We start from the raw sequence: 27,263 nt of genomic DNA, 5'->3' as shown, positions 1-27,263 counted from the left end.
AAGCCCTCTGTGGTGGTGGACTCCCTTGGTCCAGAATATCAGCTTTCATGTACAGACAAAAAGGGAGTGGTCAAAATGTGAACTATGCAAAAACAGGTGCAGTGTTTTCAGAATGAGAGATACCTGAAACAGTAACCGAGAGGTGGGAACTGTTCCATTCATCTGAGTCAAGTTTCTGCAACTCCATGCCTGCAGAATTTGGTATTTTGTCAAGATGCTGTGGAATTCAATATTTCTGACATAGAATTTGTCATTTTGTTGCATCCAAGTACGATTTATTTATTTGTCTCCCTGACATGCTGGGACTTGCATGCAGCTGTCTCATTCTTCAGCTTTCCCCACTTCCTAGATGGTTCTAGGCATCTGGAACTTGCAAACAGATTGCTGGTGGGGAGTGGAGGACCCAGAAAAACCCAAGACCCAGAGAGCCAGATAGTTCAATTTTTTAAGGCCAGCTGCAAGCTTTCCATTCCCCATCCCATGTAAGGGGAAAGAGTTTCTTAGTGGGGTCACCTGGGCAACGTTATAGTAGCTGACAACTACGAAGCTGGGCTATCTGGGGGAGAGGGACTGCTTGAAAATAATCATTTTTGTTGAAAATAATTAACTAGAGTTTGCAACAATGAGCCATGGATGTTGGTGTGAGGAGTGAATGGGAAGGGAATGAAGGGCATTTTATGGTAATAGAATACATTAATGTTGCTGCAGAATTTAGTGGTTACTGTTGCACACTTTAGAAATTGCTGCTGCAGAATTTAGGAGGTGTTTCTATGAAATTTGGTCTGTTGGTGCCATCAAATGCATGGGGCTCTAACTATAAAACCCATCAAATAGATTTGTCTGATCTAATCTTATATACTGAACACAGCCTTTCAGAGAATAGGGTTTTGTGTTTGTGTGGGTGTTACCTTTTTTTTACTAATACTGACTCTTGTTGTTTTTAAGCTACTGTAGCAAATGGTTTGAGTTCAGTTCAAGGCCTTTTGCATGTGACACACTACTAAATTCCCAGAGTTAAAAGCCTTCTAACATCATCTAGAGGCCAGAATTTAACTACAGTGTGTTGTTAGTTACTCTTCCAATAAAGTAAAATGCACATAATCTAGACAGATGTGGTTACAAGCAGTGTTTACTGAAGAACATAAATATCAGCAAATCTAAGTTCTCTCAAGTACCCCTCCCTAGCAGAATAACAGGATAATATACTATATAGCAGTAATTTTGTTTGGACGAGTTGTATTTTTTTTCCTTCGCGCTTATGTGTCAAAAATCTGGTAAATGAAATGATACTACTGTATTGCATCTGCTTGTTTGATGGACAGCTGACAACTTGAATAAACAGTCTAATCCATATGCACTGTTGCGCAATTGCAGCATACGACAGTTTCCATTTATATAACATCTACAGGACTCTTCTTTTAATCTCATTTTAAGTAATAGATGAAGAATAAAATTCCTTGCTTCCGTTTCACAAGTAGTAAAATTGTATCTTTCATTCTGAATTGGTTTCAGAGCCAAAGATTACAAATGGCCGGTTTAAGATTTTAATCAGCATTATCTGGCAGCAAACTGTAAAGGTTCTGGGAGTTTATCAGATGCACGTGCATGCTTAAAAGTGACTTTTGGACTCAGGCAAGTAAGTAATGAGGGTTAGAATTTAAAAGAAGCCTAAGGAATTTAGATGTCCAACTGTGTTGAAATCAGTGGGATTTTGGAACTTTACAGTGTGAGAGTAATATTATCCCCATTATACTGAAGTGGAAACTGAGACACACAGAAGTTAACTGGCTTCCCCAGTGCAATACAGTTAGTCAGTGGCAGAGCTGGGAATGAAATCACGAACCACTGGACATGATGATCCATGTCTCATGTAGATGAGTTGATACAATGGACCAAATTAATTGTATTGAAATATAAATGCTGAAATACTGTATTGTAGTGCAGATTGACTGCTCTTTAGAGCTACCTTTCTTTATTGGACTAAATTTCTGGTTCAAATTAGAAAATCCCATGGGAAGTCAATGTCTCAGATTGTTTCACTGGATTGAAAAATCTCCTGAGGAGAGGGGCTTTTTCTTTTAGTGTCTGGACAGGCAGAATGGGCCACCTGAGGTATCAGCCTCTGAGGAGACTGACAGACACAAGGAGCGATGGAGAAAATCAGCAGAATGGCTGAAGTACCCTCATAAGCTGTTTTTGCTCTCAATGTCCTATTGTGTTTTCTGTGAATACCACTCTGAAGGGGTCAGTGGCAGGGGAGGTGCTTGTACTTAAGCCTTAACAGTGGCTGGGCATGTCAGTGCAAGAATAGTACGCTGGTTCTTTTGGAAGCCAGAGACCTGTCTCTGAAATATCCTCCTTCTAAATGCAAAGCTTTCATTGCAACAAATCCCACCAGCTGACACTGTGTCTGCATCTCCAAAAAATGTACGGTCCTGGCCTCAGATTTCAAATGCAAACGCTTTTGTTTGGACTGTATTTCACAACAGGGATCTAACTCTGTGTGTGTGTCTGTGTGTACATAGGGGATAGAGATTTGAATATCTGTATGTGATTTCAACTAGGATCAAGGCTGCCTTTTCAAAGTACTAATGTGAAATCTCCAAACTAGTTGGGTGTAACGTGCTGATAATGTTAAATAAACAGCTATAGTTAAATCAAAGAGTGTAAAAGCCTCAACTTATAGAAGGAAAAGAAAACCTGAGCTTATTATGCGTGATTACATCTGCTCATAATTAAAAGGAGACACACAGGTCTTTAGATATTATTGTTTAATCGGATATCTAAATCTATTGATATTAATTAAATGCTTACTTAGGGTCCCTGTTTAAAACATGCCCTCCTTTGCTTGTTTAGTGTGTGGTTTTTAATTCCCTTTTGCCAAATTCAGAACATAGTTCAGTAAAAGTATATTCTTACTCTTATTCCATATACAAGGTTAATATGAGTAATTTTTTTTTAAATGTCAAAGTAGAAATTAGAGACTCAAATTAGCATTTCGTTGGTTTTACTCAATATTTGTCTTTCTATTTTTCCTTGGAAAACTCCCTGGGAAAATTCTATAATCAACCCTTTGCCATTTCAAATTAAATTTTCTGCCAAAAACATAGTATTAAATTAGAACAATTAGAAAGTTAGGGGCCAAGGGTTAATCTTCACATTTCCTAATAATTAGACTGTTAAAAATATAACATAATTTATTGCTTAATTTCACCATGCATATGCGTTGGAAGTACACAAATGTGATGTCTGATGGCACATCTAGATAGGCATTTGAAATGAGCACCATCAGGTTATAAACACTAGTGTGAAAAGTATTTTTATACAATAGGATCCATTTCATTTTGCAACTCCTAATCCTCCAGTATGAAACCTCAGAGCACAAACAGTGCTTACTCTGATGGTCAAATTGAGTCCTCTCCTGGCTTAATTTTTCAATTAGAGGTGGACTGTAATTAGAGATTTGAATCGGATACAGATTTTGAATTGGAGATTTCAGTTTAGAGATTGGAGCTCTCTCTTTAATGGGCTTTAATCCTGCCATTGAATCAGTTAACCTGACCTTTGGGAAATTTTTATCCACAGCTTGAATTCCAATTCCTAAGGTTAGGAGTGGTTGGATCTAGGGTTTTGTGCTCAGTGTTCAGGGAGAGGCATGTTTAACAACCAGTGACTATCAAACCATTGACTTTATGGCTGACCATCTGTATTAACAGTATGGGTAAAATTTCAAAAGTGACTTCAGCACCCAGGAGCCTAAGGTCTGGTCTATACTACCACTTAAGTCAATATAACTTACGTCACTCAGTGGTGTGAAAAAGACAACCCTCTTCTTCCCCCCACCCCCGAGTGATGCAAGTCGCAGTGACCTAAGCGCTGTCCCACGGGTGCAATCTTGGTAGGTTCTACCTCTAGCAGAGGTGGAGTATTTATGTTGATGGGAGAGCTTTCTCCAGTCTGCATAGTGCGTCTTCACCAGATGTGCTACAGTGGCGCAGCTGCGTCAGTGTAGTGTAGAATTGCCCCAAGTCTTATTGAAGGTCAATGGAACTTAGGCCCCTCAGTGCTGTAGCCACTTTTGACTTAGACTTCTGAGTCTGTTAGGTGCTTTCGAAAATTTACCTTTCCAGTTCTTTTAATAGTTCAGGATACAATTATGGAAATCAGGAGTCTGTTGCATGATACTGAGCGTGCTCAGGGAATGCTATCATACTGCATGATTGGTCCTTATAGGCTTCTTTCCTAGAATATTTCGTTTACTCACATGAATCATCTTTTATGATTTGATGATTGTCACCATTTAGATGCTAATGTTACTGGGCATTTTCATCTCACAAATGAACATATATATTTATGTATATTTTTATTAATGTCTTGCTGCATGTGAATCCTACACCAAATTGCTCCTGTGTGCTCAGATGGTGAAACATTCCTTTGCAGAAGGACACCGGCCTTTTTGGTCTTGAAATCTACATGAAGAATGTCATGGTGCTGTGAAACTGTGTTCTGTAGAAAATGTGATGACTTGTGGATTAATAGCATAACAAATACCTTGTTTAGGAGCACAGCACTGATATGTTCGTGAGGTATTTCATTGCCACATGGGGCACCTCTGCATTATATTCAGCCGCTCCCCAATTCTGCCTCTTATGTGGGTCACAAATTTAGAGGGGGAGAAGCTACCCCACCATGTGGATTTTGGACATCATAAGGGTCAAGACCCTCTTCCTGGATCTACAGAGGCAGGAGCTATCCACTTGGACAACCCCTAACCTACATACTGCTCCACTGACCCCCTCCTTTCTGGTAGTTTGGCTCCTGCACAAGATGTTCTGCCATTGGCTAGATCCCCCTTCAGCTGCTTGGCAGCCATCACAAGGGTGAAGCATGGGAGGGTAATGCTGTTTGGAGCAGCAATAGCTCCCATTAGATTCCCTTTTGGAATTCCTCTAGGGCTGACGGGCAATGTTGGCTTGAGGAATGGATTGTTTAATGTTATTCCCTTCTTCAGCCCTATGCTGAAGTCGCATGGAACCTCTTCCGTGAGTGGCCCCAGGTGAGGAGCATCCACAGGATTCCAGGGAGAAAGGACATTGCTATGAAGTTAGCATTCCTTTTCTTTGACATATCCAGGTGGGAGCACTAACCCCCTCTCCTCTATAGAGGGGATGCTCCAGCCCATTAACATCAGGCCAACGGAGGGCAATGATAAAACTCCCACTGACTTAAATAGAAACAGGATTGTGCCTATAAAATCAGTCACAGTGCACTGTTACGAAAAACTTAGGGAAGCTGCTCTTTTGAACCATGAAAATCTTTCCAATTATTGTCTTCACTGAATTTGCTAAAAGTCCTCAACACCAAAAGAGACAGAAATCACCATCGGGCATTATTTAACATGCTGCATGCAAAACACAAGCAGGTACTCATACAAGGACATCTCACTTTCAAATCCTGCTACTTCAGAATGAAAAAGAGGTTAAGCTCTCACCTCCTGTGTTTGGTGGTTCTGTGTGGTATGTTTTTTACATTGTACGCTAATATTTTTGGCCAGCTCATGGTTCAGTTCTTTCAAATCTTTCTTCTTTATCATCTCCCAGAGTGTTTCCTCACAGTAATTACATTCCTTACTTTTACCACTTCAAATCCTACATCAATTTCGCTAGACTGAGACTTCCTGCAGACTTTAATAATACTGGGAGGTTCGTGACTGGGTATGTATTTGTGGTGATTTTTGTTAATATTAGTGTAATAGGTGGTGCTGAAGCATTGATCTTTAGGACACCATTATCCCAAAGGCCAGAATTATAGTACGTATAAATATATACTGTAGTAGGAACAAGCTTTCCAGTGTTGTTAAAACAATTAGATTAATATAGAACAACTGTAACCTTGATGTACTGAATGGCATTGATTCAAAAATGCTGTGGCAGACCTTTGAAGGTTATAAATAATATTCCCTCAATACACACACACACACACAAAGGAAAAAGAAATAGGAACAATTCCAGCCTTTGGAAGATGTGGAGATTTGGTAAAGCAGCACAAACATATGCTACTGTAGTTAGAGTGCTCAAAACTCAAAGGACACATAAAGCATTTTGCAGTCTTGGGAATGTTTTTAGAAAAAAAAATCAGTATTCAGACTGAAAGCATATTTAATATTTTCCTTTTAATATCAAGAAATTACTTTTATAAGTCCTTTCCTCCTCCCCTTCCTAAAGTACTCACGCAAGTGCTGGAAGTCTTGGAAACGGAAATTCTTTATGTAACCACAGAACAGGTTCATCACAAACTTCTGTGCCATGTATTATAAGGGATATAAACCCTTGTGCTTCAGGGTATAGACTCTAACTGATGAATGCTGGGAACAAGCAACTTTCCTTATGGATGTAGTTGCCTAAAGATCAGAAACATTCAATGGTCATAATGGAAACACACCACCAAGAGAAATTGAAAGAAAAATGGGAAACTTACTAAAATTCACTTTTGTGCTTTTTTAAAATCCTTTTTCTTTAACAATTTCCTATACATAAAGAGAGCACTGGGTGGTTCATATAAGGGGCCAGGTTATTCATACCACCACACCCTGACTTCCATTTGTGATTTGTTTAGTTGGGAGAATAAGTTGGGTTAGAAAACATGTTAAGTAGCAAGTTTTAGCTGACCGATTTAAATAAGACATTGCATCTCATTTAAATGAGATAGGGCTAGTCATGTTTAAAAATGTGTTGGTTGTGGTCAACACTAGGGGGTATTGACTTCAGTGAGATTACTCACATACTTAAGTTAAGCATGTGTTTAAGTTCTGTATTAAGACTACTGTGGAGAAAAAATCTTATTCAAGCACGATGGAAACCTTAAGTGGTTTCAAAACAGTATAAATATAAGCTTTGAATACAGAAGTGTCTTCTGTAACTTGAAGTCTGTTCCTGTAGCACTGAAATCAATGGGAGCTTTGATATTTGCATAAACAGGAACAGGATTAAGCTATTGATGGGGTAGGAGGTATAGTATAGGAGAATAAGTACTGCAAAAACAAACAAACAAAAACTTATGTGAATATTCTAGTCTTTTAAAATTATATTTATAATTTTGATATTTTTAGAAAAGACAGACATTCCATGAAATGTCATAACAATAATGTGCAATAAAAGTTTTCACCAAGTTCTCAAGCCACATTGAGTGATAAGTGTCTCTCTAACAGAGAGGCTAGTAATACAGAAGAACTCCATTTTGCCATGCAAGAGTATAATGGTGAATAAAGAACTATGCCCAGACTGCATTTTTATCAGTCAAATACCAGTGAAATTAAATCTGGCTGGTTGTTCCATATGAAAGAGCTACAGAATTAAACAAATGTTTAATAACATGTTAAGCAGAAACTATACTGGATGAAAATTTTAATAAAATCAATAAGGAACCAAATCAACACTGCTTTTTTGTATTAATCAAATCATTCCCCAGTAGAACCTCCCAGAAAATTATTGATATTGATATTATTACAAGTAAATAAATAAAAAGACAAATAGAAAAATGAAGTGACTGCTTGGACACTGAGGAAAAGAAAGAATGTTGATTGGCTGCTGCAAGGGGGCTGCTTTGACAGGGCAGTGAGTGCTAAAATTTCTTAGGCCTAAGGGCAACTATACGTCATGTTATGGCCAGGACGCCAGCTCTGCATGGGGAGGGGGACTCTGACAAGTAGCTCGGGCCAGCCCTATGCGGTGGGAGGAGCACTCAGGCTAGCCCCAACGTGGTGTCCCATTTTCTCTTTGGGAAATATGGCTACCCTATTAGGCCTTGATCTTGCAACCATCTCCATGTGGGTGAGATACCTCTATCTGCACAGAGCCCCACTGGAAGCAATGGGTTTTTGCATGAATGCAGGAGTCCGTTTGCACAGAATAATCTGCAGGATTGGGGACCTTAGCTTTTAAATCAGTAAGCAAAGCCTGCTCACAGTTGGTTCAACCTGTGGAGGTGAGGGTTATCTTGCTGCTAGATGCTGCAGGTGAACCCTCTAGATCTCTTTCCTGCTTACTCTTAGAGTGACCATCCTACCCATAGATTTAGAAATGCACCTATTATCTTTGCCTTATAAATATAATTGATTGTGCCCAAGCAGGTCTGATTTGGTCATTGGGGAATGCCATCAATATTGGTTGCACTTCAACCTATGCATGATTTAGTCAGAGACTGTTAGACCAACAGTGGGTCTAGCCTGCTACGAAGACTCATGGCTTGGTACATTTTGAAATGGAAGGAAGTCTCCTCTTTTGCTGGATTTCAAAGGAAGAGCCCCATTACCCGATATTCTGCTCAAGAACTCATCTATCTAGTTTATAGAAGAGAAGGTTAAGAGTTGACTTGATCACATAAATATCTACATTAGCATCTGTGTAGATATCTTTTCCCTGTCTGATGATAGAGGCTCTTTAATCTAGCAAACAAAGTCATAAGATCCAGAGGCTGGAAGCTGAAGTCAGAAAAAAATGTCAAAACAAGATACAAATCAGTAAGGGTAATGTGCCATTGGAACAAATTACCAAAGGATATGGTAGTATTGCCATCACTTGAAGTCTTGGATATCTTTCAAAAAGATAGAAAGTAAAATCTATGAATATGGTCTAGTTCAAGGTCAGACCAACTTGATCATAATGGTCACCTGAGGGCTTACAATCTGATTATATAAAATCAAAATACTCTGATGTTAACAGCACAGCATCACCACAGTACAGTAATCATAACCTACCACTGTACCCTATGCAACATGCAGTTCTGTTCCCTTATCTCTGAGCCTGTTGCTCAGAGATGACTATACATAGCACCTTTATCTCATTTTACAGCATTATAGTGCTCAACCAGAGTAGAGGTAGAAAGTGAAGAAAACTTAAGATAGAATGCACTATTATGAAATGTAGTAATAGGAAGAGACACTAAGGGGTCTTTAATACCTGCATTATGCATTTTTATTACAGAATATAGGTCTATGGATTATATTTAACTCAGTGTTCTAAAGAGATTATTTCTCCTGTCATGGTGCCCAAAAAGTAATTTCTCAGGCTGGTTTAACAATAGGTATAAATAGTAACCTAATTATATTTGGGAGAGATTTATAACTCTAATTACTACTGCTTTAAAATTTCAAAGGGCCTGACATGAGCAATCAACACATCCCATACTGTGAATCCATCTTGCTATTGTAAAAACTACCTGCCAATGGCTTGTCAGCAGAATGACATGACATGCTGCACACTATTTGAAGACTTAGCAATACAACAGATTTAGATACATAATGTATGTGTTCAGTTCAATGCTGAGGCATAGAACCTAGAAATTATTAAATATGAGAGTGCAGTCTTACAATGCTATAGCGTTTTTGTTTAATGGAATATTTTATTTTCTCTCTCTCTCTTGATATAATGTCAACCAATTTGTTATGAAGCCCTTAGAGGTCCTATATATTCAATATTAAAAAAAAACTACATTAAAAGAACACAAAGGTTACAAAGTCAAGCACTCAAACATAGAAAATGCCAGAATTAAGGTTGCACATAGCCTTAATGGAGCATGCTCAGTCCAGCCAGCACTGGGAGGCAAGGCGCTCAAGAAAGCTCAGTGATGATGTCATCTTTAGAGGTTTTAGCTGTTAAACCAGAGGTCCCCAAACTGTGGTTGCACCACCTTAGGGGGATGTGGAGGAAAATCCAGGATGGGGGGCACAGTGGGACCCAGGCCAGCCCCCAGAGGGGAGTAGGGAGGGAGTGCCATGAGGTCCCTGCCCACCTCCAGCTCTGCTCCAGTCCTGCCCCCAGTTGTGTCTCCGGCTCCCATGCCTGGCCCCATTCAGCCTTGGTGTAGTTTTGCTCCTGGCCCTGCACCAGCCTCAGCCTGCAGGCCATAGCTCCGTTCCCAGCTTAGGGCTGAGGCTGGGGGTGAGGCCAAGAATGGAGCTGCACCTGGCTGCAGGCCAGGAGGGTGGGAGAGCACAGACAGGATAAGGGGGGGCTTGACCCTCAAAAGTTTGGGACCTCTGTCTTAAACGCTAGCAAGTCTCTACTGAGCATGCATGAATTGTGATTTTTCAAAGTCTTATTGCTTGGCCAAATTTTGGAAAATTTTCACTAGAATGGCAAAAGGCTCATTCTTGACACAAAGGTCACCCTCTGTCAAATGTCAATACCCCGCTCCAAAGCATGTGGTTGCTAGAATTGTACAAAATAAAGGTCACCAGATTTTTTTTTAAACATTGCAATACAACATATTTTCCCTTAGTTTCATTCTTGCAAACTGGTGAACTGTTTTGGCAAAATTTTCAAGAAAAATTCAGCCCAAGGTAGAAGCCTGACTTGTAAAATTTCCGCTCTAACAGTTAACATTTCACAAAGTTATAACCAGAAAACATGGTTTTACTGGGAAGTGTTGGGCAGCTTTAAATTATAGGTGATTCTATTGTCAAAATGGTGCAAACCCTTCTAGTTCAGTTTGAGTAGTTTATTTCACAATAACTTAATTAGGAACAGGTGTTCGGCTAAACCAAAATAAATCTTTCTGAAACTGGAATAGGAGTGTACCCATATGGGTTTGAACTGATTTCATGAAATCAATACGTAGACAAAGCCATAGAAACACATGAATAGTCATATCAGATCAGACTACTGGTGACTCTGATTTGGTGTTCTGTCTCTGACGGTAGCCCGTACTTCAGAGAAAATTAATTCCCAAGCAGCAATGCAGCTGGCCAATTGTGCAGTGCTTTAATGGGGAAAATTTTCTTTCCTGATCTCTCTTCAAATATTCACTTATTCCATAAACCTTTAAGGATATGTCTACTCTGCAGCTGGGAATGTGCCTCCCAGCCTGGGCAGACAGTCTTGTGAGCATGCTAGAAATAGCAGACTGGATGTTGTGGCACTGGCGAAGGCTCAGGCTAGCCACCCCTGTTTGGTCCCAGGATTTTGGGTGGGCTTGAGAGCCTGAACTGCTGCCCAAGCTGCTTCGTGTTTTTAGTTAGCATGAATGTGTCTACCTGGGATGAGAAACACCACAGACACCGGCTTCTAATTTTCCCTAGGGGCGCTCAACCCCAGCTCAACCCCAAACCCCACCCCAACTCCACCCCTTCTCCCAAACCCCAACCCGCCCCACCTCTTCCCATTCCCACTCCATGCCTGGCCCTGCTCTTTCTCTTCCCACCTGCCTCTTACCCGCCCCATTCGGTCCCTTCCCCCGAGCAGATCCCATCCCCGCTCCTCCCCCTCCCTCCCAGCGCCTCCTGAACACTGCGGAATAGCTGTTCCATGGCATGCAGGAGTGCCTGGAGGGAGGGGTGCTAAGCACCTGCTAATTTTTTTCTGTGCATGCTCCAGCCCTAGAGCACCCATGGAATCAGCACCTATGAGAAGCACGCTCTCAAGTGCAGTGTAGACGTACCCTTAGCATTTGACTAAATTAATTCTGATCAGAAAATTACCCAACTCTTCCTTCATGTCCTCCAGATTAATTTTCATAAGCTTTCATATTTCTCACATGCTGTGATAGCTTGGTCTATCTGGTCGTGAGTACAGGTTATGTGTTGCTATGACTAAGTGAATCACATATAATTTGCCATCTTTTCATCACACAGCCATCCACTGAAATTATAGAAAGAGAACATAATACCAAGGAATACTCAGGGTGAAGATTCCAAATGGAGAAAAGAAGCCAGCACATGTAAATGAAAACCATTTGGTCTGCATGCTAGCGATAGTTGACTCTCTTTCATTCAGCAGTTTCTGATGTTGACTGCATTGCTGGGATGTTTATTTTAGATCACATTTTGGTTCCATTGTTAGCTCGCCATCTGTAAGTTTGAACAGACGTGTTTGCTGAATCATCTTGTATATCAACATCATAAAGTGTAATGTTTTCTTGGGCTGATTTGGTTCCCCTGATCTGAAAATCTATTGGATTGGTCATTAATTCACCACCGTAACCTCCAAAAGTGGCTGATTCTCTTCACAAACTGGTTTTACACCAATGTAACTCCACTAATCTCAGTGACTGATTTACCATGGTGTAAAAGAGATGGAAAAACTCAGCAGGATTGTCTGGCTATGTAGACTCCCTCCTCAGGCCCTATGTTACCAGCACTCCCAGCTATCTTTGAGACACCACTGACTTCCTGAGGAAACTACAATCCATTGGTGATCTTCCTAAAAACACCATCCTAGCCACTATGGATGTAGAAGCCCTCTACACCAACATTCCACACAAAGATGGACTAGAAGCCGTCAGGAACAGTATCCCCGATAATGTCACGGCTAACCTGGTGGCTGAACTTTGTGACTTTGTCCTCACCCATAACTATTTCACATTTGGGGACAATGTATACCTTCAAATCAGCAGCACTGCGATGGGTACCCGCATGGCCCCACAGTATGCCAACATTTTTATGGCTGACTTAGAAGAACGCTTCCTCAGCTCTTGTCCCCTAATGCCCCTACTCTACTTGCACTACATTGATGACATCTTCATCATCTGGACCCATGGAAAAGAAGCTCTTGAGGAATTCCACCATGATTTCAACAATTTCCATCCCACCATCAACCTCAGCCTGGACCAGTCCACACAAGAGATCCACTTCCTGGACACTACGGTGCTAATAAGCGATGGTCACATAAACACCACCCTATATCGGAAACCTACTGACCGCTATTCCTACCTACATACCTCCAGCTTTCATCCAGATCATACCACACGATCCATTGTCTACAGCCAAGCTCTACGATATAACCGCATTTGCTCCAACCCCTCAGACAGAGACAAACACCTACAAGATCTCTATCATGCATTCCTACAACTACAATACCCACCTGCTGAAGAGAAGAAACAGATTGACAGAGCCAGAAGAGTACCCAGAAGTCACCTACTACAGGACAGGCCCAACAAAGAAAATAACAGAATGCCACTAGCCATCACCTTCAGCCCCCAACTAAAACCTCTCCAACGCATCATCAAGGATCTACAACCCATCCTGAAGGACGACCCATCACTCTCACAGATCTTGGGAGACAGGCCAGTCCTTGCTTATAGACAGCCGCCCAATCTGAAGCAAATACTCACCAGCAACCACACACCAAACAACAGAACCACTAACCCATGAACCTATCCTTGCAACAAAGCCCGTTGCCAACTCTGTCCACATATCTATTCAGGGGACACCACCATAGGGCCTAATCACATCAGCCACAGTATCAGAGGCTCGTTCACCTGTGCATCTACCAATGTGATATATGCTATCATGTGCCAGCAATGCCCCTCTGCCATGTACATTGGTCAAACTGGACAGTCTCTACGTAAAAGAATAAATGGACACAAATCAGATGTCAAGAATTATAACATTCAAAAACCAATTGGAGAACACTTCAATCTCTCTGGTCACTCGATTACAGACCTGAGGGTGGCTATCCTTCAACAAAAAAACTTCAAAAACAGACTCCAAGGCGAGACTGCTGAATTGGAATTAATTTGCAAACTGGATACTATTAATTTAGGCTTGAATAGAGATTGGGAATGGATGAGTCATTACACAAAGTAAAACTATTTCCCCATGTTATTTCTCCCCTCACCCCACCCCCCACTGTTCCTCAGATGTTCTTGTTAACTGCTGGAAATAGCCTACCTTGCTTGTCACCGTGAAAGGTTTTCCTCCCTCCCCCCTCTGCTGCTGGTGATGGCTCATCTTAAGTGATCACTCTCCTTACGGTATGTATGATAAAACCCATTGTTTCATATTCTCTGTGTGTGTATATAAATCTCCCCTCTGTATTTTCCACCAAATGCATCCGATGAAGTGAGCTGTAGCTCACGAAAGCTTATGCTCAAATAAATTTGTTAGTCTCTAAGGTGCCACAAGTACTCCTTTTCTTCTTCCTTTCTGTTCGTCCAATTGGGGCCAAAGAGTGCATTTCAAATGCAACAAGGCAATATATTTGTTGATATATTTGATATATATCTTGAGGATCTTACAGAGGAATCCTGGAAAAAGAATTAAGGGCCTGAGGAAGTGAGGAACTCCCATTAACTTCAACGAAAGTCCTGTATGCAGACAATGTGCAGTATGGGGCCCTTTACCTGATGAATAAGATACATAGATTTTCATTAGAACATGCTACAAATAATCAAAACTTCAAATCATTATAGTTGAACAAAGGAGTTTCCCACATGTGTTTAATATCCCCCTTCTTTCTCTTTGGAAAAAAAAATCCCTAACTCTTGGTACACAAAAAGGTAAGAAACAGCATAAAGTCAACCCATTAAATCAATAAAATACTCGCTCTTTATGAGACAAGGTTTTGGGTTTAACACCTTGTCCCTGTTGTATATCAAAGTTCACTGCCAAATTGTCATCTTGTGATAATGGTTCTTCTGTATAGGTGTTACAGATAGCAGATGTTAACACATTGGGCCTATGAAACACAGATCTACTGTATTTAAAAGATAAAAGCAACACATGAAATTTCATGTTCTAGATAAAATTGTATTCTGGGCTCATTTATTACCAGTTGAGAAGGCTGATTCTCCAAGCTTAGGCCTTGATTCAGCAAAACTCTTACATGCTTAATTTAGACACATGTATAACATCAACTTTAAGCATCTGAGTACTCCCACTGAAAAGAATGGGACTAGTTACCTGCCTTTAAGTACTTTGCTGAATTGGGGTATTGTTGTTCTTCCCAAATGAGGAATGGGGCTAATGTAGGGATAAAATTTTTTCATTCTCTTTACAAAAGAGAAAATATCTGATTAAAAAAAATATTACTCATGTCATTTGTCAGTCTGTAAGTTATTTTAATCTTTACCAGCAAGAGGTAGCAAATAACTGTAACCTCTATCTTTAGTTCCTCTTGATACGATGTGCTCCGAGTGCTGACCACATTGTATTTGTATATGTTTTTCAGAAAAAAACACAAAAATGTTTTGTGCTTTTGTTACCTGTTCTGAGGTCTTATCCCCTTATTGTTTTAAATCTATCTGCCTCCCACCTTCCCCCATGCCCTAGGAACTGTAAAAAAAATTAATGGGATTTGCAGCTGCTAGCTTTACTTCTTGAAACCAGTGCATTATTACATTGTTGTCTCATAAAGAGAAGTGGTTTGCGGGGAAGAAACCATTTTCCTACAATAAGAGAAGGATTGCTGTTGGTTTCTTATTGGCAGCTGTGGTCTTGAAGACTTTCCATCTTACTATAGCTATTATGGCTGTGTTACAGCTGAAATCTCTTCTAGTAATTTGATTCAAACCTTGATCCCAAGTTTTTTTGGGGTTTCAAATTAAATCAGTTGTAAAAGATGCTTGTTTTGGTAATTCCCATGAATCAAAGTTCAGCAGGGAAATTTATGTCCCAAAGAATGCATTTTCCAAATAATATTGGGCTCTTATACAGCTTTTATTTACCCTTAAGTATCAAAGTAGTTTACAAAGGAAGGAGTCATCATTCCTATTTTATAGGTGGGGTAAGTGAGGCATACGAAGGTAAAGTGATTTGCCCAAGGTCATGTAGCAGGTCAGTGGTGCAGCCAGGAACAGAACCCACTGCATTTAATATGTTGAATAATATTGGAGACATTTGTACCACCTGGCTGCCTTCCCTGGAATGGACAGACTCCTGCAGGAGTGTCTGCTTTATAGTTTTATGCCACTGACTCCCTCTATGTTCTTATGCAAGTCATTTAGAACCCAAGCCAAGTTCTATTGAAGATCAATAACAAAACTTACACAGATTTCACAGGAAGCAGGATTCCATTGTCTGTTTAAAAAAAAAGAGGGGGGTATAATATCTTCTTCAGAGATGTGTTGTGGAATTTAATTCATGTTTTATATACCTTCTTTAGACCTTCCAGGTTTGTTGATCAGGAGACTGTTTACTTCAGAAATGGCACTGCTAGAGTTTTAATGGGCATCATGTTATCCTGGTTTAAAATACACTTCAAAGGTAGTCAAAGAAATATAAAATTATTTAGAAAGTAGAGATTACCTGTGAAATGTGGTTCCTAATCTGGATCCAAAATGTTTCTTCAAATGTGGGGCAGAGGTTTGCAACATGATCGAGGTTGGTCCAAGCCATAAAGTTTGTTTCTAGCTTGTGCTAATATCATTTAAAATCTTCATAACTATCAAAAGCTCAAATGGACTTTGTCATGAATATGTCAGAGAGCCTTCTGGAGTCCTGCCTGTCTTGTCATCATCTTTGGTCTCAGTTGGTTGGACTTCTTTAGGTTCTTTTTGTTCATATGGATGTCAGGCAGAATGGAATGGAGAGACGCCTTTTCAGAACATATTATGTGTCAGGGTGTTTATAAGTGGCCTAATATCTTCTTTGCATTTGCTGCAGATGTATTTTAGTTTAAACATAATCTTATAAGATAGTTAAAATTGCTTTGATTTTTGTTTACCTTGCAAGACAGTGATGAGATGTTTTATACATTTGAGTGATGATGATTATTACATGCCTGATTTAGGTAGTGAGAAGATTGCAGGACAGAACTGGAGCTTATACATTTGTGATAGGATAAACACTGTGCTGAAGCTTAAGCAGGAGGATGTGTATCTAAAGGAGAACAGACATACAGCTTTCAAAGAAGAGGGAACTGGCTGCCCTGCTCATGACCCTTCCTTTTTGGCTGGCCGGGAAGTAAAAGTAGCTTATATAGCGTACCTTCCTAGTTCAAAGGGAACTGGGTGGCAACCAGTAACGGAACAGAAGGAGAAGGGGACGGAAAGCCGGGAATTAAAAAATGCACCCAAATATGCATAGTGTGCTGGTCCTTGCTTTTGAGAACTGGTTTTACTGTATTGGTTAGGCGAATCATGAAGTTATCTTTATATATTCCCTCCGAGGCATTCAGACTCTTAAAAATTCTTGGCAGAATTCCAGTTTTTCTACAGAAATCTGTTCCACTCAGCCTCTAGGATTTCAGCATGGGATTTGCTGTCAGATTTTTAGGGCCTGATTCATAGCAAATTTTCACATCATTTTTATTGGACTTTTTAAGAATTTACCCAGTGAGAGCCTGTATACATGCTAGGTGGAGGTAGAGACATAGAAGTTTGCCAGCTTTATTTAGGAAGGAGAGAGAAAAGGATACCTTCATAAATTCTTTAATGATTTCATGCATGCATTTCTGCTTAAATACTATTCAGTACCTGCACACGTTTTCAGTTTTTTCTATTTGCAATGGTCATGCAGTGCTTTAATTGGCTTGTAAAAGGGAGAAGGGGAAGAAATCCCTGGACAGCTTAAATGAATAAAAGCTTACAGGCATTTTATGTTGTTTTAAAGGAATTGGGCCCCTTAGTGCTGTAATTATTTGCTTCTCTTTGTTCACAAAGAGCTTTTTCTTAGATAACCCAGCCCTTCATTTCTTTAAACCTCATGTCAAGTTCTGACATGGATGGCATGAACTTGCAGTCAAACATCTGCCAGTCTTGGTCTCAAATATCACAGCTGTATGTTCATCCATCTTGTCAGAGTTTGAAAGAGAACCACTTCTCTCTCTCTTTCTCCCCCCCTTTCCCCTCTCACTTTAAAACCCCATTTCTTGTAACTCTGCTTGAATTCTTGCCTCCCTGACATGGTGCCTCAAGACACAGGCAGTACAGTATCTCTTTCTGCTCTGTTTCCCAGAGTAGTGGGGAAAAGAAGAAACCTGAAGGTATCAATTTTTTTAAATCCCAAACCAGCTACTGTACCTGTCACTTCAGGCATCTGAATTTCATTAGTGCTGACAGATGTATGACAAGTCCTAATTGAGGACTTGCACCTGCAGTACTACAGCAACTGCTTCTTTTTGGATTGGGGGTAAGGTCCCTTTCTCAGTCTCTGCAGTTTAGAAGAGCCATGTTCTATTGGAAGCACACAGTGAATTGGGATTTTTAGGAACTTAAGGGGATGTGAAAGGAAGATGTCTCTCTTTTTATGATGTGAAAATGTCTCCCAGCATGTAAACCTCATGCAAGACTGACTAAAGTAGAGAGGTACCCTTGGGACTTCTTAGTAGAGTATAAAATCATTCACCTATCCTCTTAGAATATGTTCACTATGTTGAAAACACACTTATGACCTCATGCATTCTTCACCTTTTAATCTTTTGTAGATTCCTGCTTAAATATACCTACAATTACTATTAGCCCCAAATATACATAACACTGTAACTTGGGATAAATTCTATGGTGGAGATAGGTAAAGAGTTATCACACTTCTGATACTCCTGCTTGCACTTATTTGCAGTGTGCAGAGTAGTGTATATGGTCCGGTGGTGTCACATTGAATTAGCCCACAAGCTGCTCTGGAGATAACACCCTACAGAAATCTAATATCTTATTTTGACTGGAAAATGTAAATGGGTCTGGTGGTTTGTGGATGGCAATTAATTTGGCTGCGTGGGCAGTGTAAGCCCAGAACATTTTAAGCCTTCCAGTACGTTACAGACCACCAGTGTGCTACTGACGGTTGTTCACCACATTGCTTCTCACCCTCACCAAACCACAGACCACACATCCTATCATGCTTCATGGGCAGAAATGAGGGCATGAGGGTCACTGAAAACTGTTACAGTTTCCATGTACGGTAGTTGCAAAAGCCACACCCATGATATACTAATATGTTCCCAACTTCTACTGTAAAACTTCAATGTTCAAAGATCCATTACAATGTAATATCTTAACATTTAAGAAAAAATCTGAATTAAAATATATTAGAAGTCATATACTATATATTAGTATACTATGCCTTTCACCCTGTAGGTAGTTGTGTTTCATAGGGTCAGATTGTATCTAGCCCTTGTGCAGGTTCACAGGACAGAAAAGTGCAAGGTGCCTTCTTCCTTATCCCCTCCTGCAGAAAGGGTTGGATATAACTGCAGTGCACTGCATTCTGGGAAGGGATGACTCCTTTCTAGCACCCCTTATGGGCTCAAATCACTCACATGGGGAGGGGTGGAGGTGGGGATGTGATCTTCCTCTCACAACAGCTTGCAGAGGTGGCTGGGTGCATTAGGGAAACAGGCTGCATAATCTAAAGGGGATATTTGGTGTGAGCATTGCCCCTTTATGCTCCTGGGGTCCCCTGCACCCTTCATGCCCTTGCCAATAATCTGTGCCCTCTACAAGCCCCCTTTTTATTACCTTTCTCAGAGAGCCCCTGTATTCTAACCCAAGGAAGTACCCCTCATATCCCACCCCTGTACCTCATTCAACAATGTCCCACTTTTCAAGTCCCTACTCCATACAGTTTCCTGGAGTTTTGTACCACCACATTTCCCCTGCATTTCCACAGTTCCCATTCCTCTGTAGTGGTTGAAGTCAGAAGAAAGTAAGTCAGAAGCTGATAGTATAAAAAAATGTACACTATAAACTTTGTCTGCATTTAAAACCAACTCTTTATATGGTTTTAACTCTCCCCAAAATACTAAAGCAAGGCCTAAAAAATAAACAAACAAAAATGGAGTTTTTGATTGGGCTTTATAGAGATACTGTGAGCAAAGACAAGCAGCTGCTGCAAAGACTTCAGACATTGGTGGCATCATCAATGTTTGACCACTTTCCACTGCTTTCCTGATGGCACATCTCATGATTTTGTCATGTTTCTCTTAAAACCCTTGCCCCTGGAGTATATGAGAATCTCATGAATTCGGATATGAGAATCTCATTTTCTTTTAAACATGTGGTTGAAGAGAAAAGATGGAAAACAGAAACTCAGAATGAAAATAAAAAGAACCCACTATGTATTATATTTAAGTCAAACTCATGATTTTTTGGGAGGGAGCGGTGAGGCCTGACTCATGAGTTTTGAATTTTTGGGATTGGCTTTAACTCTGCTGCTTGGCTGTTTGCTCTAGCTTCCTCCCTTACAGTTTCTTTGCTTCAGTCTCATTCCACCTGCCTTCCATGCTTCCCTTTTTTGTCTCTCTTCCTTGTTCTCTTTAATTTCCTTCCTTTCAAGATCCTGTCTCCCTCCCTTTGTCCTTCTGTTTAACTAACTCCTTCCCAACAAAACCCTACCTAAAACATTTTTAAAAAAATCAATCAATTGTGGCACTAATATGTCACTTGGAGACTATCACTTTGTTCTCTCCACTGCTGTGTTCTATCCTTTCCTTCCAACATAGTCTGTATGTCTATTTAGATTGTAAGCTCTTAGTGGCTGACACTCTCTTAGTATGTATTTGTATATTAGAAACACTGGGCTCTCCCATCTCAGTTGGATATAAGGTTAAGGTGCTGCTGTAATACCAATAATAAATGACGACAATAAAAGTCTTAGAAAAAAGAGTTTAAAAGTAAACTACAGACAAATTTTAAGAATATAGCAACTTTAAAACTCTTTGTTGGATTTTTACCAAACATTGGAGGAAAAATGTGCCCTAGGGTGAGATGCAGCATGCAAAACATAAGGAAAACCGGTCCCTCTTTGGAAATGGGTTGGAAAATTAGGCTGATAATAGAGTTATATAATTTCAACCTTAACTAGAGAATTATTACTGCCATGCCATAATATTTATTCATGTTATTTAATGTAAAAACATAGCTGAAACCCACAAGTCATGTGAGGGGTAAAAAATGTGAGACTAGGGGAAAAAACTAGATGAATATGTGGTTGTGGAGACAACATATATCCACCACAAAGTTCACTTGTGCAACAAATTGTTAGACATTGACAGATCTTTGTTACAAGCTGCCTTTGAGGTGTTTAAGCAGGTGGGAGCAAGGAAGGGTTGAACTGGTACTAAGCCCTTCTGAACTTTTACCAAAATATTGATCCAAAACTTTTTTAGAACCTCAGTAGGGTTTGGTTTCCTTTCCACCTCCACCACGTTCTTTCACTTTTGTGTGAGTCTGTATTTCCATTCTGTCTTGGATCAGAAGTGTTGAAATACCTTATGAAAAGCTGCTGTTTGTCTGTCTTTCTACCTCTCTGGGGTACAAAGTCTCACTAGAAAGGCTTTTCTCTGTCCAAATGATGGGCCAAATACACTGCTGCTTGCTACTCCCCTGAAGTCAATAGCTCCAGTGGATTTGGCTCATTTTACAGGCCATGCTGTTGGGATATTTCTATGAAGAACTGGATAAGTGTCTCAATGTACACTGAATAGGAGCTTTTTGAGATTCTGCATTGCCTGTGAAAAACCACACATGTAAAAGTGACACGACAACAAAAGTACTAGTACCCAAAGACTAGAGAAGATGGATCTGATCAACAAGAGAAATTGAGAAGTCTCTTTCTCTCTCTCTCTCTCTCTCTCTCTCTTTTTTTTCTTGTTCCCACTCCCTCCTTCCCATGTGATAATCAAATATGGTCACGCAAGGCTAAGTAGAACTAAAGAAACCTCTGTTTGGACAGCCAGTTGTAATTGGCATGTGAGCTTTCTCTCTCCACCTCAACTCTATTCCCTTCTTCAGCAACCTTGTTGATATTTAAGGGTTCCTTCTCTAGGGCTTAAAGGTTTTCACAGCAACTTCAGGTTTTCATAGCAGCTCAGACTGTGACATCAATTGACCAGAGACTAGCTGTAGCCATATTCAGTGTTTCCAAATTAGATCTGATAGTTTTAAAAAATGACTTTATCTATCTCAGACATAACTGAGGAGGGACAATGCCAGAATCATGTCATTTAAGGTGTCAGGGCACTTGAACCAGGATGAAAGTGAAAAGCTCATTATTTTTCACTGTAAAATTGCCAGACAGTTAAGTACACTTTAATTCAAAGTGACTAATTTTGGAAGATATATAACACAGCCCACCTAGTGGACAGCTGAAATAATAATCATAATAAATAATTAATAATAAATCACCATTCATTTTGGTGTAATGGAGGTAGTGGACTTCAGTAAGAGTTTGTCTTCTCAAGCTCTCTGTTAAAGGTACCCAAACAACATAGGTTGTTCTTTTTAAGGTGGAGTTAAGGTTAGAGTACATATCAGTTTTGCTAACTCTCATGATTTCATTGTGAGTCATGTGATATTTATGTCTTTCGTAAAGTCCCAGCTTATGAGTCCATGACGGTCTCAGCTTTCATTTTAAAAAAAGTAAGTTTATAGCCCTTATGGTTGCAAAGAAAAGCTTGAAAATGCGTCCCAAGTGTACTCTAAGGGCTCAGAAGCCAAAAGGCAAATCCCCCCCGCCCCCAAATTATTAGTTTTTAAAAAGGCATCTGACTTTTAAGTCAATCTCATTATATTTTTGGGTCCTGATTCATGATTTTTGAATGTGTAGGTTTGGCAATGCTGAATCAGGATAACCCCCCCCCCCCCAATGTTAAAGTTATCCAAACCCAAGCATTACTAACCCAGGGAATTCAGTTTAATTTAAAAGAAATCCATTGACTTCAGTGGAACTTCCAGCATATAATATCAAGCCCTAAAAGGGCAGCCTTTATATAAATAGTGAAACTGCTAGGGCAGCCTTTATATAAATGGTGAAACTGCTGATATGCCCCCCCACTAGTTCTAGAGAAGGAGCTGGCAAATAGTCAGTGATAGCCTCAGGAATAGACTATTTCATAAAACATATTGCTTTCTCTTTTGTGCAGTCTGAATAATATCCTAAAAATAGTGTATAAGGGTGAATGCACCCTCCATAAATGTTTTCAAGGCTTTCAGCTTTAAAACATAAAGTGCTTGATAACTGAGTGTTGGGCAGTTTATCCGTTTTCCCTTAAAAATGGTTTCTGTTTGTCACTAGTCTCCTCTTTAATGTGATCAGACAAGAGTTGATAGACTCAATGATGTAAGGGACGCATAGCATGAACTAGAGCCTTTCATGTTATTTCATTATTATTATTATTATTATTATTTATTATTTATTTGTTTATTTCATTATTATTTGTGTTACTGTAGCTCCTAGGAGCCCTTGTCATGGACAAGGACCCCATTGTGCCATGGACAAATGTAGACGAAAAAAACCTGTTCCTGTCCCCAAAAGAATTTACAATCTAAGTAAAAGACAAGAGACAGTGGATGGATACAGACAGATGGGGGAGGGCAAGAAAACAAAGTGACAACATTTGTCAGCATGCTAAGTTGTGATACAGCCTAACCATTGTCAATTTTTTTGTCTGCATCATGACAAAAGAGTTTTAAGGAGAGATTTGAAAGTGGATAATGAAGTAGTTGTGTGGATGTTTACTAGGTGTTCCTTTCAAGCATGAGTGGCAGCATGGAGGACCCCAAAGTGCTTGTTTGGAAATTTAACAAGTGGGTGATGGAAACTGAGATCATGGGCAGATCAGAGGTGGGAGCTGACACTTCAATACTGAATGATAGGATGAAGATAGGGTGTGAAGGGACTTGAAAGTGAGTATAAGCAGTTTATGTTTGATAGAAAAGGGGGAGCCAGTGGAATGGTGCAAAGAGAGGTGGAGACATGGTCAAAATGACCAGATAGGAAAATGATTTTTGCAGCAGTAGTTTGCATGGATACAAGCAGGGCAAGATTGTTTGTCAAGATCAGAGAAAAAGATGTTGCAGGAATTGAGATGTGAGATGATGAGATCCCAGGGGAATTTTATGGGCAGGAAAGGCTGTATCTTGAGATGTTATGCAGAAGGAATCTGCAAGATTTAAGTATAGCCTGCATGTGAGGCTATAGAGCAGGGGTGGACAAACTTTTTGGCCCGGGGGCCACATCTGGGTATGGAAATTGTATAGCAGGCCATGAATGCTCACAAAATTGGGGATTGGGGTGCAGGTGAGGGCTCTGACAGGGGGTTAGGGCTCTGGGGTGGGGATGCAGGAAGGTGCTAGGGGCTGGGACCAAGAGGTTTGGAGGGAGAGAAGGGGATCATGGCTGGGTCAGGGGGTTGGGATGCAGGAGGGGGTAAGGGGTGCAGGCTCTGGGAAGCACTTATCTCAAGCAGCTCCGAGAAGCAATGGCATGTCCCCACTCCGACTTCTACGTGTAGGAGTGGCCAGGCGGCTGTGCACGCTGCCCTGCCCAGAGGCGCCACCCCTGCAGCTCCCATTGGCTGCGGTTCCCGGCCAATGGGAGCTGCAGGGGCAGTGTGTGGAGCCCCTTGGCTGCCCCTATGCGTAGGAGCCAGAGGGGGAACATGCCACTGCTTCTGGGAGCCGTGTGGAGCGGGGCAAGCCCCCGAGACCATTCCCCCGGCTGGAGCACTACAGCAGCACAAGCCCTGGACCCCACTCCCCCAGCAGGAGCTCGAGGGCTGGATTAAAACGTCTGGTGGTCTGGATGTGGCCCCTGGGCCGCAGTTTGCCCACCCCATTATAGAGAGCGGTCTGAGTTAAGGTTGATGTCCACATTATGGGCCTGAGTGACAGGCAGGCTGGTGGTTGTGGCAGCCACAGTGACTGAGAAAAGTGGGGGAGCGTTGGGGGGACAGGGAGATTAGGAGCTCTGTTTTAGCCATGTTGAGCTTGAACTGATGGCTAGTAATCCATGAGGAGCTGTCAGAGCAACACGATTAAATTTGAGTTTGGACTGAAGGTGACAGGTCTAAAGTAGCAAGACGAATCCGTGAGTTGTCAGCATAGAGATGGTTGTTGAATTTGTGTTTGTGGATGAGATTACCTAGCGATAAGGTCAGAGCGAGAAGAGAAGAGGACCAAGGACAGAACCCTTGGAACTCCCACAGAAAGTTGCAGGGCAGCATGAGAAGGTCCTCCAAACAACACACTGAAGGAGTGATTAGAGAGATAGGAGGAGATCAAGAAAGTAGTCATGGACAAGAAAGAGAGCATGGTCAGCTGTGTCAAAGACAGCTGACAGCTCAAGGAAGATGAGGATAGTGTATTTGTTCTGAGCTTTGACTAGGAAAAGTTCATTGGTGACTTTGACGAGAATAGTTTCAGTGGAATGCAAGGGTGTGGAAGCTGGATTAGAGAGAGTCTAACATGTAACTGGAGGAAAGGAACTGCAGACAGCAAATGTAAACTTTGCATTCAATGGACTTTGAGATGAAAGGGAGATGGAAGTTGGAAAGTAGTAGTTGGAAAGGTAAGTGGGGTAAAGAATGTTTTTTTTAAGTTGAAGAAACTAGACCATGCTTACATTGTGAGAGAGAAGAATAAGGGTGGGGATATAAGTCCCCAAATGAATTCTGATCTAGCTCAGGAGTGATTGAAAGTTATTAGCATCTGATAGCTAACTGGCCTAAATAAAATGAGTTGCTGATCTCAGTTCATGTTCTTTGGTCCAGATGTCAACTCACAAATAAACACCCTTACAGCTTATGCTAACTGACAAACTTGTTGGAGGGTTCGGTGGAGGCCAAGAACTGAAAGGGAATGGAACATGAACTCTCTCTTTGTCTACAGAGTTAATTCCTCCAGAATAAAGGGCAGGGATATTAACAAAGTGCTATCCAGAAGCTTGCAGTGCCTCTGCACGTGCCATACCTGTTCAGTAGTTGAATCAAGAATTTGAGCCTCCAGGTCTGTCACCTTTCAGGAACACTAATTTCACTCAGAAACAAAAATGAAAAAGGAAGGCATCACTTCCAGAGAAGCACATGTAGTTTTGTGTATATTGCTCATGGGTAAAACTATTCTGGGTTAGTTGTTTTTCATGGTTAAGCAGGATATGAAAGTGTGTGTTTGCTGTGATTTATAGTGGGACTTTTTATATAAAAAAAGACATGCTATTTCTGTAAAATTTGATACATTTCCTCTGGGGGGAAGGTTAAATAAGCCCTATTAATTCAGCTAAATTGGGACTTTAATGATAAATGAGTGAACTGTGTTCAGATTTGTGCATTCACAGGAAATCTGTCGAGCAAGGGAATGGAATGGGAAACATTGGTTCATCTGACATGAGGAAAAGTTAATGAAACTGAATTGTTTGTGAATCCTTCACAACAATATATTATTAATCTTTAGTACAGCAAGTAAGTGAAACAAATAGGAGTGTTTTTGGAATGCAATGTACGTGTCTAGCAAACATACAAATAGTTTGTGTGACAATGACATAGAGCTGTGCAAAGTTATAGGAGGACATCTGCATAACAGTTTGAAGCAAGTCAAAGCTAAGATTAGAGTTAAAGCCAAAGAAAGGAGCTGTAGAAAAGCCCCAGAGAATTGCTCTTTACTTTTATAGTTTTGGTGGTTTCATAGACCATCTGATTTTACATTAAGACATACCTTCAAGATGTGATAATGCAGAACCGGGAAGAAAATTTGAACTTCATTAAGTGCTTCTGAACACATGGCAGCTCAGCCTCAGGAATTTCAAAGCTCTGACCAATAAGACCAGGGTAAAACTACTGTAATAAACTGCTTGTCAGCTGCTGACATAAAATGCTTTTTTTGTTATCAAATATCATTTTATGTTTCATTTCATATAAAAACGTGTGAAATCATCAGGATGTTGCTGCAGAAAAGCAGCACTGACATCTTCCTCAAGGTAACATGAGTATGCGTCCAATTCTTTCCTCCTTGCCCTGCCCCCGGGCTATGCAGATTACTAGAATTCATCTCAAACTCAGGCTTGTTAAGCAAATTTTTTTTGGTAGTGACCTCCAAAAATATTCTTTCATAAAATGTATTTTTCGTTATTATTTCTGTTGAAACTACAGTTAACAATGAAGTATTCCTGTTACAAATTTACAGTGGTTTGTCATTTCTGCAGCAGACACTGGTGAAATCTATTTGTGGTGTCTAAAAAAGAATTATAACACAGCACAGGGGATTTGGTCATACAAACCAGGGGCAGATAGAATTACTCAGAACAGCTGGAATTTAATTTCAAGAAATGAACAAAAAACAGTCAGTGCTTTTAGTGGGTTGAATTTAGTAGCATGTGTTTTGAAGAAACTTGCATCAGCTTAAAGGAATGATCTCTGCAATTTCTTAATACTGTAGTATCCTATATTTCATGTGATGCTGTACAACAGCGCTGTGGACTAACCATGGAGCGGAACCGTTCAGAACAATGATACCAAAATGCAAGAGCTTCTCAATATTGGAAATGTAACCAAGTTACTGGAAGTATTAAGGATCACCGTGTGAGCTCTATAAGGTTAAGTCTAATAGGAACTTCTCAGTGCAAATAGTTTTGGTTGGATTATTGAAAATGTAACCATTCACGGCACTTCATTACAGTCTTATGTGCTTCTGGTAACTTAAAATAATTTTGTTATAGTTCTCTCCTGTTTTTGTAACATAAGTAAACGTGAACTAGACAACATTCGCTGAATGTTGCACTGCTAATCAGAAACGCAAACTGAGCATTCTTTCATTTGCATAGAGAAAGTGGGGTTTTT

Source organism: Dermochelys coriacea, chromosome 2 (genome assembly GCF_009764565.3).
Source record: "Dermochelys coriacea isolate rDerCor1 chromosome 2, rDerCor1.pri.v4, whole genome shotgun sequence".
In the NCBI taxonomy this organism is placed as follows: domain Eukaryota; kingdom Metazoa; phylum Chordata; order Testudines; family Dermochelyidae; genus Dermochelys; species Dermochelys coriacea.
The sequence above is the reverse complement of the archived record's forward strand: the minus strand, read 5'-3'. Positions refer to the sequence as shown.